This window comes from Ochotona princeps, chromosome 20 (genome assembly GCF_030435755.1).
Source record: "Ochotona princeps isolate mOchPri1 chromosome 20, mOchPri1.hap1, whole genome shotgun sequence".
NCBI lineage: Eukaryota > Metazoa > Chordata > Mammalia > Lagomorpha > Ochotonidae > Ochotona > Ochotona princeps.
Genome location: NC_080851.1, coordinates 29,385,052 through 29,400,948, shown reverse-complemented (window position 1 = coordinate 29,400,948; position 15,897 = coordinate 29,385,052). Strand labels below are relative to the sequence as shown.

The window sequence follows — 15,897 nt, the reverse complement described above, 5'->3', positions numbered from 1 at the left end:
TTGGACAACTACCCCAAACAAACGATGACAGGAAAAAATCTCAGCGAGTGATTGCAGCCAATGGACATTGGGAGGGTGACATCATCCTCGGATCGGTGAAATCGGGAGCATTTCAGAACTATCCAAGCCACTTGGACAGAACCCTTGGAATAGGCACACATTAAGACTCTGGGTTGATATGAGGTGGCGGTTCCTTATCCCTGGGTACTGGAATGTGCGGAAAGTCGTGAGTGGTTTCCCTCTTTGTGTCTCCCCTTCCCCCCAGCAACAACAAGAAGAAATAGCAAATTTGAAAGCAACGAGTTTACCCAATTTTCCCTAAGCCTCGACCCTTCCCACCTTGATCAACCATGTAATCATTATTAAAAAAATAAACCTTATTAAAAAAATAATATTCTTCTTTAAAAAATGTACTGATGGATTTTAGTTGCTATCTTTTCTGAAGAGTTATGCTTCTATGTTAATGGGGGAGATTAGCCAATAGTCTTCATGTCTTTGAGCATTTGTGTTTGGTTTCAGGTTCAGTGTAATGCTGGCCTCTTGAAACAAGTTGGAAAATAGTTCCATACTATTTTTCTATTTTCTGGAAGAGATTATACAGAATTGGTATTTCTTCTTTAAGTGTTTGAAAGAATTTGCCAATCAAGCCATCTGGTTTGGATTATGTTTTCTTGTTTCGACAATTTTAAATATAAATTGAAGTGTTTTTTTTTTTTTAAGGATAAAGGAATATTTTGAGTGAAGTGTTAATCATTAGTCTTCCAAGAACTCCATCCATTTTATCTAAGGTGTTGTATTTAGGACCATACAGTGTTTTTTTGTGTATATGTGTGTGTGTTTGCTCATCACTCTTTATGTGGGTTCCATAGCAATAGGTTCTCTCCAGTTCCTGATCTTAGTCATCTTTTAAAACAAAGATTTATAAATTATTTTAAAGGCAGTCACAGGGAGAGAGAGAGAGAGGGAGTTCCATTCTGTTCATCCCTGCCTCCTGCCCCTTCCTGTACCACGGTCAGAGACTTGCCCTGTCCCTATAGCTCCTTCTTCCTGCTCCTCTTGGGCAATTCAGCTCACGGTAACATCTTTTGGTGGGGCACTGACTTCACTCACTAACTCTGGTAGCAGCCTGAGCCCAGCTTATGTTCCTCCTCTGGAGTTTATGGTGAGAGCAGCCTGATTGTAAACTCTCACTCGTGATTCTGACCCACACTGGTGATTTCACTGTTACCTGCAACCACAGGAACACATTGAGTTATCAGATAATTAGTATCTTGCTGAGATTCTTCTGTCTGTTTTCACACCCCAGAGGAGTTGTTCATGGTCATCTTTATTTTCTAGAATTGGAGCCAATGTCAGAGTTAATGTCATTTGCCCAGGATCATACTCTGGGTCACACACAGCCTTGAGGTTGGCAAGGCCGGGATTTGAACCCCAGTACCAAAGCCCATGCTCTCATGGACTTAATTCTGATGGGTGCCACATGCTGAGTTCATTCAAAATTCAAAACAGCACAAGTTGCTATTTAAACTTGGCTTGCTGACGCAAATGCCTAAGTAAGATACCAGCTTTGTGACTGTATTTCTTGGGATATTTCCTGGGATTCAGACGACACATTACTGTTTCCTTCCTGTCTCTTAACCGACATCGAAGTATCCCCCAGTCCTTTTATCTTCTGAACTTGAAACATGGGCCATCTGCAGGATAGGAGATAACCGGCTTCACTCCTATCACAGGTAAGGCAAGGTGAATCATGGCCACCTCCCCTAACAGGTCTCGTTTTTACCAGTGTCGGAGTTAGAAGTGGCTGAACAAATTGCACCTCGGGCAGGAAGATGGAATGCAAAGCATAAAAGGGATTGTAAAGAAACTTTCATGTGTTGCGTGATTCTTTGTGACGAGAGAGATTAGGTGCTTCTCTGTGGGATTTTTATAAATACAGATTTTTTTTTTTTAAAGAAAAGAATAGGCAAAGTAAACAGCCTAACAGATTGCTGAGAAAGGAGATATTCGTGAGCCCCTGAGCAAGACTTTTCTCTGCCAGCCCAAACCGGGTGCTCCAAAGGATGAAACAGCATAGGGGAAGAAAAAGACAGGATGGATGCAATGAAGAGAGCAGAAAGCCGGATAGCCAGGGTTCCCCCTTTCATCGGGAGTATTGTCCTGGGCAGAGCATGCACTGTCCATCCTGGAGGCCTGTCCCTGTCGGTATACCAATCCTCGGGCTCAAGGCTAAGCCCTAACTGACGTGCAGACCACAGGGCCAGCCTCCTTGTGGCGATGGGACTGCCTTGGCTATGTGTTCCTGGGCTTCAGGGATCTCCATGGAGTCAGAATCCTGCAATTGCACAGTTCTCTGGCCTCATCTCACTTGTCTCATCGCTGTCCTGGAAATCCTCCCCTACACCGAACCAGAGATGTAAGAATCCTAGGTCTTAAGCTCTGCCTCCAGGGAAGCCAATCGAAGGCAGTGGCTCTGAGGAGTTCTGTTTGTGGACCGCCCCCAGGCAGCTGGGCATCCAGACCACTTTCTTGGCCCCTGGAGAATGTTGGAGGGCGTGCTGGTTGGTGGAAGGAGATCTCAAGGAGAAATCTGGGATGAAAGAAAAGGGGGTGGACAAATGCAAGAACAATAAAATTCCAAAGGAGGAACATTTGGCTAGGCAACAGAGCAGGCCCCTAAGAACATGGGGACATAGGTGTCACTCGCAAAGTGAAAAGTGAGGGTTTGCCGAATGTTGTAACAAATGGCCTTTTGAGTTCACCCTTCCCAAGTGTTCTGAATTGGCCTGTTGGCAAACAGCAAATATTTCTCTGAACTCACCTCTAGTCACATGCAGTGGGGACTTTCAGTGACCCCATTGAGATTTCACATTCTCTGGCTAGCAGATACACTTGCCATGGGCGTGCAGGCGCTAAGACAGAGCACAGCATCTGTAAAAGAGTTTGCTGCAGCAGCTAAATGGGGTTCTAGAATCAGTCACCTCTTCTGTTTAAAGCAGTTTAGGAGCTGCCATTTAAGGATCTGTCTGGGACTCAGGGTAATAGGGCTCATCAGGCAGCAGTCAAGTAGAGTGGGTCAAAGCTTGGCCCATGCTATTCACTTTCTCTTCAGGGTTCACCATGCACCAGATGCGTCTGCACTTTGCAACTGCAAAGGATTCGATTCCGGGAAGTGGGAGATGGCTTTGTTAATATCTATTTGTTAATATCTGTATCCCTAGATAGCTAGGGAGCCTAGCTGTCTACATTCCTAGTCTCAGATTGTCTCCTAATTTCCTTCCTCAAGGGCCACACTGAAGCAGCTCCCCAACCCCCAGTTATCCATTACCCCATTCCATATAGGATGTGGAATTCCCAGCCCAACACTGTTTTTTAATTTCTTCCTTGTTTCAATTCTGCCTGAGAAGGAGTTGGCCATGGAGACCAAAAATAACAGAAATCTGGAAAAGTTAAGAAGCTTCTTTATTTACATGTTCCTTGTGAAAAGGTGATTTAGCAATGCTGGAGGTGAGTTTGTTTTATTCTGCTAGTCATTTGACTGAAAGACAGAAACTGTGGTTTTCTTGTATAGTAGCTGTGACCGCAGACCTGGTGTTTAACCAGGTTAGGACCAGAACTACCTGGTAGAGTTGTTCTGAGCATGAGTCTACTTGGTACATAGAAAGTACCTGATATATGATTGATATTATCATTATTAACCATAGAAATTCGCCATTCAATGTCAAAGCTAGAATTATCGAGACGGTTGAAGTTTTCAAGGGAAGGAAAAAAAATTGCACCAGATGCTGCTTTATGTTTCCTATAATTTTCCCCAAGGAAAAGGTATTGAATGTGATATGAAACTGATATAAAAAGAGGAATAAAAATTGTGGATTTATTCCCTAGAGGAGATTTATTCACATTTATTCAGGTTGCAACAGATAGAACTCTGTTGTCCCCTTTCATTCTTATGAATCATCCAGAATTTATTTCTAAACATCCTTTTGAGATAGAGGATGAAAAGGGGGAGGAATGTTGGGGGTGAAGGTGTAGAATAAAACTGGTTTAACTCTAGGTATGTCTAATTCATGTTTGTGAGTTATTCGTACAATAAACGCTGATTTCATTCATAACCAAGTGGGACTATTTATGTTGGAATGAAAAGCACATGCACTTGCACACACAAAGCTCCATTGTGAGCTAAAACAAAAATCAGTTTTTATTGTTCAAACAACTGCACATTAACCAAAGGCCCAAAATGAGGGTATCTAAGAATGTGAGCACAAGCTGGGGATGTTAATGTGTTACAATTTCCATGTGGTTGCATAGGATGGGTTTAAGCTTAAGAGAAGGGGCCAGGTTCAAAAAGATTCTCCAGTAGCCCCAATGCCACTCACTTGGTGTGACATTGTTTTGCACTGGCAACTCTGTAGCACACCGAATCATGGGTCTTTGATTTCTCACAGCTTTGTAGCGTGTGAGAGATCCACAATGCTTATAGAAACAGCTGCTACTTCATTTGCAGGTTTGAGAAACAGATGAGAAATGCCACAAGTAAAGAGCCAACAGGTGTTGCTGAGAAATTACACAGACTGAAGCAGCCCAGGAGTGGCCTTGACACCCCGAATTCCCCCTGGTTTACAAGCCACGATCTGTATGCGCTGTGCACTTATATGTACTGTGAGGCCTCTATCAGCAAAGACCATCTTTAAGTACCTATTTTCCCCAATTTCTGTGAAGAGCAGTCACAAACAGGGAAAGACATAAAAGTAGATGGAAGAAAACTTAGTGTCTTTACAACGTTCCTTCACTGATAACCATCATAGCAAACGTAACATACTTAACACTGTGATATGTACATATATTCTCATAGATGAACTGTAGAGTGGAGACTAGCATACCAGGAAGTGAAGATGTGTCACAGCAGGCATCTCTACTCCTGAATAAAAGGAGGACTCCCAGTGAAACTGTTAAATATACCTTGACAATAGGGTACTAGGTTGTCTGTCATTGTCTATGCCTACAATGCCATGATGCACTGAAACAGCAGAATGCTAAACTTGTGGCAGTTGCTACAGGACTATGCTACTGCAATGATATGGGCGGGGGGAGGGGAAGGAAGGAGGGACAGGAAATGGGAGCATCCTCATGTTTACAAAAATGTATCATGGAAAATAAGAAAAATAGATTTTAAAAAGAAGGTAATGCATTTTTAAAAAAAGATTTATTGATTTTTATTGGAAAGGCAGATATACAGAGAGGAGGAGAGACAGAGAGAAGATCTTCCATCCAATGGTTCACTCTCCAAGTGGTCACAATGGCTGGAGCTGAGCCGATCCAAAGCCAGGACTCAGGAGCCTCTTCCAGGTCTCCCACGTGGGTGCAGGGTCCCAAAGCTTTTGGCCATTATCGTCTGTTTTCCCAGGCCACAAGCAGGGAGCTGGATGGGAAGCAGGGCCGCCGGGATTAGAACCGGCGCTGATATGGGATCCTGGCGTGCTCAAGGCGAGGACCTTAACCAGTACACTATCGCGCCAGGTCCAAGGTAATGCATTCTTAATAAATGACCACTACAAATGTGTATCATGTTAGTTTTTCCTTCTGCCTTTTACCTATCTATATATTTGTGTTGTGGCGTAAGTGAATGTTTCAGTGTGTTTTCTATTGCTAATAACACACTATCACACACTGGGTAAATGGTAAAGATTATTTCAGTTCCTGGTTCTAGGCCACGGCCAAGGGGTGCATTTAGTGATTACCCTCTTGTTGGCAGAATGCCAAGGCAGTGCAGGCCATCACGTGGTACAAGAGGTGGGTAGCACACATGTGTGTCCTGCTCTACCTCTCTCTTCTAACAACGCCACCAACTACACAGTTATGGGGGCTCTGCTTAGATGACCTCATGCAATCCTAATTACTTCCTAAAATCCTTGTCTCTAAACACCATAGCTGGATGACATTTACATGCTCTTAAAACTTCAACAGAGGGTTCAAACTCTGTCAGAAGTCTCAGGCTGTAAACCATAGCAGTGAATCTCTAACAAGCATTTCACTCCATAGTGAGGTGGTCAAGACCTCTTGATAAGAGCCGTTGTGGATAAGCAGCCATTGCAGTGAGATGGGCAGGTGACCTGGTGCTCTGTGGAGACCAGCAAGGGCTCCTAGACCTTGACACAGGGCTTTCTGGAGAAAATGATGTCCATCCCCAGACCTGAAGGAGAAGCAAGGGAGTATTGAGTGAAGGACGGTGCTCCCCATTGAGCTACCAGTGCATGCTCAATTCCTGAAGCAGGAGTGAGAATGGTATCATAGCCCCATTCATGGAACAGGCAGGATTCAGGTGTGATCAGGTGGGGTTGACTGTGCCAGGATGGAGTGATATTTTGGAAGGAGTCAACAGGAAGACTGAGCAAAGAGGCTGGAGCAGGACACAAGGCAGACTGCTGGAGAGTGAGTTACATGTTACTCTGAGAGTAGAAGGCAGCCCTTGGACCAAGAGCTCCCTTGTTGCATCTGATCTGTGTTTTAATAAGTGTGTACAAGTAGGTGGCATTCAAGGACAAAGCCAAGTCGGCTGGGGAGAAACACTAGAAGGGGTTTAGACAAACCTGGTCATTTCCCTACAGCTGCTCTGGCTTCCTGGCAGCTGCCTGGACCCCTAGGAACCCCAGCCCAGCCTGGCCGATTGCTTTAGCACACACCATTGTGTGCTGATTGCATGAGAAACCAGCGGGCCCGTCAGCTTGGAGGACATGTGGGGACTTGGCGCCGTTTCCTTTTAGCGCTTTCATTTGCACCATCAGCAAAGAATATGGAAAAGAGCTCGACTTCAACTGATTACCCGCTAAAGCGCCTGGGAGCCGCTCTGTAATTTTATCTGCTCTTTGCCGGGCTCCTCAGCAAAGTTTGCAGGCGAATTTACTGGAACAAATTCAGCACTGTTGAATGGAAAGACAGAGAAGGCGCTGGCTTCCTGTTCCCTTTGTTTGGAGCCATCTGTTTCTATAACATAGTAAACAGTTTTTTTTTTTCTTTAAGCCACTCTGAAAACAGTTTTCTGTGAAGCGCCCCTTCCATGTGGCCTTGAATTCAGACTCTGCTTTTCCTACAACTTGGTCCCAGCAAGGGTTTCCTCTATGGCCCAAGGCTGGTAAGTTTGACTCTGTGATCAGAACTTGCAGCCAATGGCTCCTGGTCATCTTGTGAAACCAAGCCCCTGTTGTGTCTTCAAGGCAGTTTCTAGTTACTGCCAGCTCCTGGTCTTTTCCCATGACCTCAGAGCTTTCTTTCCTTAGCTTAAAGTTTGCCAGTCCTGCTGCTGTGAGCCGTACCCATAAGCCTCTTACTAAAACTTAGCTCCCTAAATTCAGGCAGTGATGCAGCTGGCTCTTCCAAAAGTTCCTTGCCATTGGACCCATAAGGCAATTTCTGTCCCTTATAGTCAACTGTCTTGGTGACTAGTCTTGTCCAACCCCAGAGCAAGTAATAACCACTACCTCTGTGCAGGTGCCCCAGCTGGTCTGAAGTCCCCTTGGCCACTGCCAATACTGCAAACCAGCTGAAGGAGGATCTTCAGCAGCCAGCTGGGAGCTTGGACGCAAGCAACACACATCCCTCAGCCCAAGCCTCAGTCTATACCCTCCCTGACCCGTATCCCCTGCAAGAGCCTAGGGCTTGAGTGAGAGCTGGCCAGTCCCTGGCTCTGCATGCTATAGGAAACCCCTCCTTTCACCTTTCCAATGTGAATAACTGTTTCTCTGTAGGTCTGGTGAGTGGACCCAGTTTGAGGGGTTCTTCAGCAATTTCTTAAGCCAGTTTTGGAGATTGTTCTGTCATACTAAGCTTTCCTAACACTGGTTAGAATCAAATGATCAAGCTCAAGGTTCTGTGACTGGTTGCTGGTATGGTTTACTTACTTTCAGCCCTTACAAAGAGGACTAGTGTGATGGCTCAGTTGGCTAATCCTTCCTTTGCAAGCACCTAGATCTCATTGTATGGGCACTGGTTTTTGTCCTGGATGCTCAACTTCCCATATATATCCCTGTTTGTGACCTGGGAAAGCAATATAGAATGGCCCAAAGCCTTGGGACTCTGTACTCATGTGGGAGACCCAGAAAATCTCCTGGGTCCTGGCTTTGGATTGGCTCAGCTCTGGTCATTTTGGTCATTTGTGGGAATGAACAACTGGATAAATCTTTTTCTCTGTTTTTCCTTCTCTCTGTAAATTGACATTTCTAATAAGAAATAAATAAATCTTTTAAAAAAATCACCATCACAAAGGAGGCTGGTCGATCCATGCTCCTTCCACTTGCCTGTGCAAATGAACCCCTTGAGGATAGTGTTAAAGATTCCACTCAGTAGTTTTGTGTTCTGCTTTGCTAATAGCTTCCAGGGGATGTGATGCTACCAGTCCTTGGCATTCAGTGGGATGTTCCAGCAAAGGAATCTCCATTGGCACATTAAATAGGACTTTGTACATTTGTTCTTTTTAAATAAAAGATTTATTTTTATTGGAAAGGCAGGTTACAGAGAGAAGAGAGACAGAGAGAAAGATCTTTCACCCACTGGTTCACTCCCCAGTTGGCCACAACAGTCACAGCTGAGTCAATATGAAATCAGGAGTTTCTTCTGGCTCTCCCATGTGAGTACAGGGTCCCAAGGACTAGGATTATCCTCTGCTGATTTCCCAGGCCACAAGCAAAGAGCTGGATGGGAAGTGGAGCAGGCAGGACACCAATTGGCACCCATATGAGATCCTGGCACTTGCAAGGGAAGAATTAGCCATTTGAGCCATTATGCTTTACCTCTTTCTCCTTCTCTCTCCCTTTCTTCTTTTTTTTCTCCCTTTCTTCTTTTTTCCTCTTTCCTTCCTCTTTCTTTCTTTCTTTCTTTCTTTCTCTCTCTCTCTTTCTTTCTTTCTTTCTTTCTTTCTTTCTTTCTTTCTTTCTTTCTTTCTTTCCTTCCTTCCTTCCTTCCTTCATTTCTTCCTTCTTTCTTTCCTTCCTTCCTTCCTTCCTTTCTCTTTTCTCTCTTTCTCTTCCTCCCTCCCTCCATTCCTTCCTTGCTTTCTTCCCTCCTTCCTTCCTTCAAGTTTCAGAGGCAGAGAGATGAAGGAGCTCTCTACTGGTTCACTATCCAAATGCTTGCAGTAGCCAGAGGGATCAAAACTAGGAGCTGGGAACTCAGTCCAGCTCTTTCTTGTGGATACAGACAAGTACTTGAGTCACCGTCTGCTGCATTTCAGGGTCTACATCAGCAGGAAGTGGAGACAGAACTCAGTCATAGGTACCCTTATGTGAGATACAGATGTCTAACACTAAGTCAGACACCTTCTCTCATTAAATGTGGATCTCTCTCACTCAAAATAGTATGATAATATTAAGTAGTATGAACATGCCATTGTTTTCAAAATATACAGAATAAATACAGGATATACAGCTTTAGAGATGGATGTGCTTCAAGAAAAGCAGGTGTCAGCACTGTTTAAAATATACCACTTCAAACATGTATTTAATGTCATATATGCATGTAGATGGAGGTCTACGTATAATTAAAAACACAACTTGACTTTTGTCCTGCTAGTGCTAACTCTAGATGAAAATTTATTGGATTCCTAGTGCTTCTGTTCACTTGAAGTAATAGATAGTCCTACAATTGCTTCAAGTTGCAAGCAGTTTAAATTCAGTTCAGAAACACAGCATCCAGGTGTGTGGCTTGAGCTGCCCCTCTGCTGATAGCCTTGGGGGGCTGAACTCATCACTTAGAGATTGGCTTCTTTCAAGCTGCGCCCCCCAGGCCCCTTGACACCTGTTCCCAGCTGGTTGCATCCCTACACCTTTGACTTCAACTTCTTTACCTGTGAGGAACTTGTTAGCAGCCAAGGCAACCTGCAGGTGAGTGGCAACCTGCTGAGCCAGGTAACTCTGAATTCACAACTTCAAGTTTCCAGACCACCCACCTGCCCTTTATTACCTGGGGTAGATATGTCTGACCTTGAACAAGGCTGGCCCCCAGCAGGTGTCAGTAGAGAGAATTCTATCCAGCAGAATGCCATGGCTGGAATCAGTGGGTCCAATCCTGCCATGAGGTCCAGTACATTTCTTGTGCCTTTCTCCTACTTACTGTGTATCTTAGAATGTACCAAACCCAACAGCCTCAGCCAATTCAAATATGAATCCTATTTCCTAAGAAATTTGGTTATATAAACACATGAATATATGCACTTCTATTGTGATCTTGAGAATTTTATCTTCAAATCCATCTCCTTTTCACTGTAAAAATCAGTGTTTCTCAACATGAATTGGTAAGGCCTGCCCCAGCTGCCTTCCACATATTCCCTAAACCCCAAGTTTGTAGCTCCCACTTAGGCTACAGGTCCTAGCCCTGGTGAACTTCATCTGCTTCTTCTATGGGACCTCACTCAAGTCACTGGGCTCATCTTAGAGGTGGGGCACACACCATTGTTCCCTCAATGGCCTCTGGCTAGCCCTCAAGTTAGAAAGTCACTGCTCTGTGCTGTGTTGAACAGGTGTTAGTTCGGCAAAGAAGAGAGGAAACTCCAGCAAGCCTGAAGGCACCCGGCTGTGTCTCAGTGGAGTTGTCCAGAGAACAAATGAGAGAGACACAGAAGGTTGTGCTATGTGGTAGAATTTACCCCAGACGAGCAATGAGATCTAATTGGTTTGTTCCAGACTCACGAATGGCAAGTTAGATATCTGCTTCAGAAAATGGTTTTGGAACTCAAAACATCTCTTTCTGAAGAAATGAAAGGCTTTATTATGGAGAAACATCACCATGAAAAATGTGAATAAACCATGCTTTCCACTGAGAGGGGAAGATAAACTTTAGAATCTGCAGGCTTCATGTTCCTGCAGCAAGCCAAGGCTAGGAATAAACATTTTAAAAAGCACTTTTACATTTAAGGAGAATTTAGAAAAGGCCTGGGGTGTCTCAGGAATTATGATAGGTGCTCAGAGTGACTGCCAGATTGGAAGATTCAGAAATGGTCTTGAGATGTGAAGCGAGGTGCACAGAATGTGCAGGTGATTCCTGAGTGGGACACACTGTGTCGCAGCACATGAGAGCACACAAGGCTGGTGGCTGTGCCCAGGAGGTAAGGTTTGCAAGCATATCTTGCTGAGACTGCAAGCATATCTTGGTGTCTCCTGAGAAAATCTCGGAGATGCAGCAGCAAAAGCAAGAACCTGGAGGCCTGAAAATAGCCAATCCTTGGGTGGGAGACAGAGAGCTATCTGGTCAACTGGTTTAGGAATGGTGAGAGATATCACAGAGAAGAATGTTTAGTGACACAGGCAAGAATGTTATTCTATGGAGCTGAAAATAGGGGAAGAACTGGATCAGGTTTGTGTTTGTGAAGATAACGCTGGATGTGGTTGGGAGAGAGAAGCATTTCTGCTCAGGTGTTTAAAAGCTTAATCTGTTGCAACACAATGGGAATCACTCATGTGAATGCTGGTTCAAGTCATGATTATTCCACTTCTGATTCAGCTCCCTGCTAATGCGCCTGGGAAAGCAGCAGATCTTGGCTTAATTTCTTGGTTCCCAGCATCCATGTGGGAGAGCCAGATGGGGCTTCTGGCTCCTAGTTTCATCCTGGCCCAACTGTAATTGTTGCAGCCATTTGGGAAGTTAATCAGTAGATGGAAGATGTCTCTACTTCCCACACCCCCACTCTCTGTATAATTCTGCTATTCAAAAAAATAAGATAATAAATCTTTTTAAAAAATGCTAAGTCAATGACTGCCTCAGTCCTTCTATTCTGATTCATGTCTTGGTTGGCTGGAGTATACTTTGCAGCAGATTTTTCTAGATCTCGTGTGTGCTGACTTCTCAGCATTTATCTTTATGTGATCTTGTGCAGAATGTGTTAATTATTATGGCAAAAACTTGTCTGTTGATGGCCAGCTCTCAACACTTCCCACACACGTCACAAGGGGAAATGGGCACAGGGGCATATATAATATACAACCAGCAAGCATTTGAATTCCTATTGAAATGATTCTTCTGTATTCTCAGTGCACACATCAACAAATACATAGCAGAGGGGGTCTCTCTTTACGCAGCAGTAGGTGAAATTGGATAGGTAGGTAGCGAGCTTAGGGTCACAAGCTGGAAACCATGCCTCCCCCAACCTATGTAATTCTATCCACCCACCTGGCAATCAAAAGAACCCTTCTCCAGAATGTACTTCCCCTCACTGGGGACCTGGGAGCTATATCATGTAACCACGCCCCTTTTCAGTCTCATGAGAAGGGTTGTGCTCTTGCTCACCAATTTCATCCTCTCTCTTTTTTGCTGCAGACACAAAGACCAGGAGTTAGAAATCTCTCTCCCATTTTGGCCTTCCCAGTCCACTCTATTCTTGACCATGGCCCACGTGTGTCTGTGACCTCCTCACCTTTTAAATAAACTTTATCACTTTGTAAGCTGTATTTGTGCCTGTACTTAGCGCACACTTTTGAAAGTAAGATGCAAGTACCTAGAAAAAGAAATTTTAATCCCAAACTAGTCACAACCCACGGAGAGTGCGATTTGCAATTCAACATTCGTTGTAGAAAATTCCGCAACTTGTGTTCCCCGAATGGCCAATGAAGAGGTGATTGCAGTTCGCCCTTTTGTCCTCAACTTGCAAGAGAAGGTGCTCTGGTTATTTTCTTAGTTCTCCTCTCCCTGGAGATGATAAACTGAACGATCAAGCTCGTACAGTGGCCAAATAAGCAAGCCTCTTTGCTGGTGTACATTTGTGCCAATAAACATGGGCAGCTCCATAGACTCTGGCTCTTGTGTTTTTTTTTTCTGGGTTGTTGGCAAAAGTCCCATTCCACATGAATATTCATGACAGGGTGGGTGTCAAAATAAGAATCCTCCTCCCTCGCAAAGCCTTCTTGTGCCATTTAGGCAATTAATGAAGAGAGAAGCGAAAAGTGGAAGATCATTACATGAGCAATTTACACTACACACGTGATGTCCAGAAGCAGCCTCCTACAGAGATGTGACGGAGTTTGAAAGTCCCTGAAAAATGAAAGTGGAGTTGTCAGCCTCAAAGCCAGAGTGGTGGTGCTACGACTTCCTGGTGCGTTATCTGCACCCTGGAGCAATTAGACTCCTACAAAGCAGGCTGGGTTAATACAGTCTTCTAATAGGCCCAGCCCCTGCAGCTGCCTACACAGATTAATGCTATGCAAATGGATTTACAGACCAGCGCCATCCATAGTCTTCCTCTAGACTGTCTCTATCTTTTCGCAACCTCTCCTTCCCAGGGCTTAAGCAGAAGAGAAACGGTTATGAAGTTTCTAACGATTAGGAGTTAGGCGGCAAATTACTTTTCTCATTTCCAATGGCAGTTTTCCGTGTGATGATTCAAATCATCAAAAGTCTACCTCCAGCTTAGAGGGAACTGACATAGTCAGTATTAGGATGTCACTTCTCCAACTCGGCTGCCGTCATTTCAAGGAACCTTAATTTAAAATACCGTCGGCATCAGCTAGAATGCCTAACAAACAGAGCGCCTCATCACCATGCTAATTGAACGGAAAATGGTCCATGATTTAAATACCTACTGCTTCATCATCTCCACTCGCCCCCACACCCCTAGTCTTCGGCTTCCATTTTGTCAGGCATGAAGTTAGTGATTAAACCCCCAAGGCATAATTATTAGCCACAGAGGAACCGTTGTCCCCATGCTGCTGTTATCCTGACCAGGTGCAAGTGCTGGGATGGCTGTCAGTTGGTGCACAATCCCTGCAGAACAAGTGGCTGATTTTCTCTTTATAATCACGGAGACGCTTTACAGCAGACTGTCACATGAGACCTCTACTTAGGAGTGGCATAATGAATGTTTTTCAGCATGGTGAGAAGTTTATGGATTGAAAAGTGTGTCACCCAAGAAGGACTGGAACCCAGGCTTCGAGGGCTTCTTTCATGTATGTATCAACCAGTGGCTGCTTCTCCCTTGGTGCCCTTTGCTGTTTCTGGGTTGAATGGGAATGAGGGGTGAGGGGTGGAGAGTGAGGGGGAGGGATGCTTGCAGAACAGGGCAGGTGGAACCTGTTTACAAGTTTCTGACTTTGGAGGAAGAGTGAAAAGGAAGCCTGTGTTGGAGGGAAGCTCTTTGATGAGGGGAGGTGGGGGCATTGTGAACAGCACAAGAGAGAGAGAAACCAAGGCAGAAGGAGAAGAGTGGCGGTGTTCAGCAGTTGGAGAAAGGACACTTTTGAAAAGCCTACGTCAGAGATCAACAAAGCAAGCCTGATTTCCTCCAGATGTTATTTAAATTGGCGGCATCCGGATGGCTGAGCTTGTCTGCCACACTCTCAATGAGAGAAGATTACCTGCTTGAGGTTGATGAAAGACACACCTGAAGTGCTTGTCTTCCTCCATCCACCGTCACTAGAACACTAGTTCCCAGTGCTTTGCTGAATGTCTGCTAACCACCTGATTGAAAATGCTGCCAGGATCAAGAATCTCATTGTTGCTCAAATCATAATTTGGGCTCGGAAATAACAGTACAAGTGACTGACAAGCAAATCTTGATTTAGAGAAACTGTTCACTACCAGGCAAGCTTGCCCACAGGGGAATATGTTGTTCTCCTGTGACAATGTATGCTGAGGACATAGGAGCCCCTTTTATTCCAAGTGAATTTTGTTCTGAGCAAGGCAAAGAGGACCTTGAAGTCCACAGGGTCTGGGATACATTAGACCTTGCTGGAGTCTTAGAATTACTGATGGCTTTGATCAGTACATATTGAAGGAGATGTGTGGATTAAGTGGGGGTGAATATTGGTATCTTTTGAAATGGGTTATGGTGCACTGAGTTAAACGCTTGTGATTTTGGAAAAGAAATTTTTGGGCAAGAAATCTTATGAGCCTTGTTAACTTGTGCTTCTGTTTGCTGGTATAACCTATAAAAAGCCACTTCGTAATACTTTACACCAGAGCCAATAGTCTATACATTACAAATAGTAGCTGGGCTACTATTTGAAATAGAAATTGATAGAGGGGAGAGAATCTCCTTCTCACTGGTTCATTCCCCAAATTCTATGAGCACCAGGGCTGGATTAGGTTGAAGCCAAGAACTTGGGATTCAAACAAAGTCTCTCACATGGGTGGCAGAGACCAAACTGCTTGAGCAATTGCTTCTGTCTTCCAGGGTTTCCTTAACAGGAAGTTAGAATGAGGAGTAGATCTGGGACCTGAACCCAGGCACAGCAGCATGATATGGAGGCATCCCAAGCGCATCTTAACCAGCCAGCCAAACAATCTGCGCTTATGACAAATACTCTAACCACTGCTAGTGCACTAACCAGGTTTAAGATTTTTAGTCGATTGCTTGTAGAGGAACAACTTCACTAATCCACTCATCCACCATCAGTAGTGTTGAGCCAGTAATGTGGGCAATTCTCCACTAGCCCTTTTGAGTCAGTTCTTTTTGGCCACTCACTGAAGGTAGCATATTTTCCTGACAAGTTTACACAAAAAGAACTGGAGGACGTGGCCCCAGCCTTGCCAAACTGGCCAGTTCCCTCCTCCTCATTTTCTTTATTAAGCTTGAACTCTTGGTGCTCCTGCAGGGCTCAGATCTTGTTTACTCTCTGCTGCATGTCATGGCACTGGCTCTAGCCCTCTCTGCTCAGAGCAAGTGAAACAGGCTTCAGGGACCACTCCCCTCAGGTCTCAGTGATTTGTCACATTTCTGTGGGCTGCCTATTTTCATTCTTTGCCCTTTCTCAAAAACACCAGCACAGCTGTGTAAATATAAGGAGACTCAGGAAAAACGCAGGTGCAGATAGCACGTACAGAGTAGAACATGGAGAGAATGAAAAATAGCCCGAGACACAGTGTAACTCCTGCCTGGAAGGAGTAAGTGTGCGCAGAGCTCTGGGTCTAGCGACTTGGGCT

The 15,897-nt window shown here is 44.6% G+C and overlaps 1 long non-coding RNA gene across 1 annotated transcript; it reads left to right on the top strand.

Moving 5' to 3' along the window:
• Positions 1-1,459: 1,459 nt before the first annotated feature.
• On the top strand, positions 1,460-4,616 carry LOC131482723 (uncharacterized). Its single transcript, XR_009247243.1, has 3 exons — positions 1,460-1,733; positions 3,408-3,507; positions 4,505-4,616. It is a non-coding gene; the product is annotated as an uncharacterized LOC131482723 (long non-coding RNA).
• Positions 4,617-15,897: the final 11,281 nt, after the last annotated feature.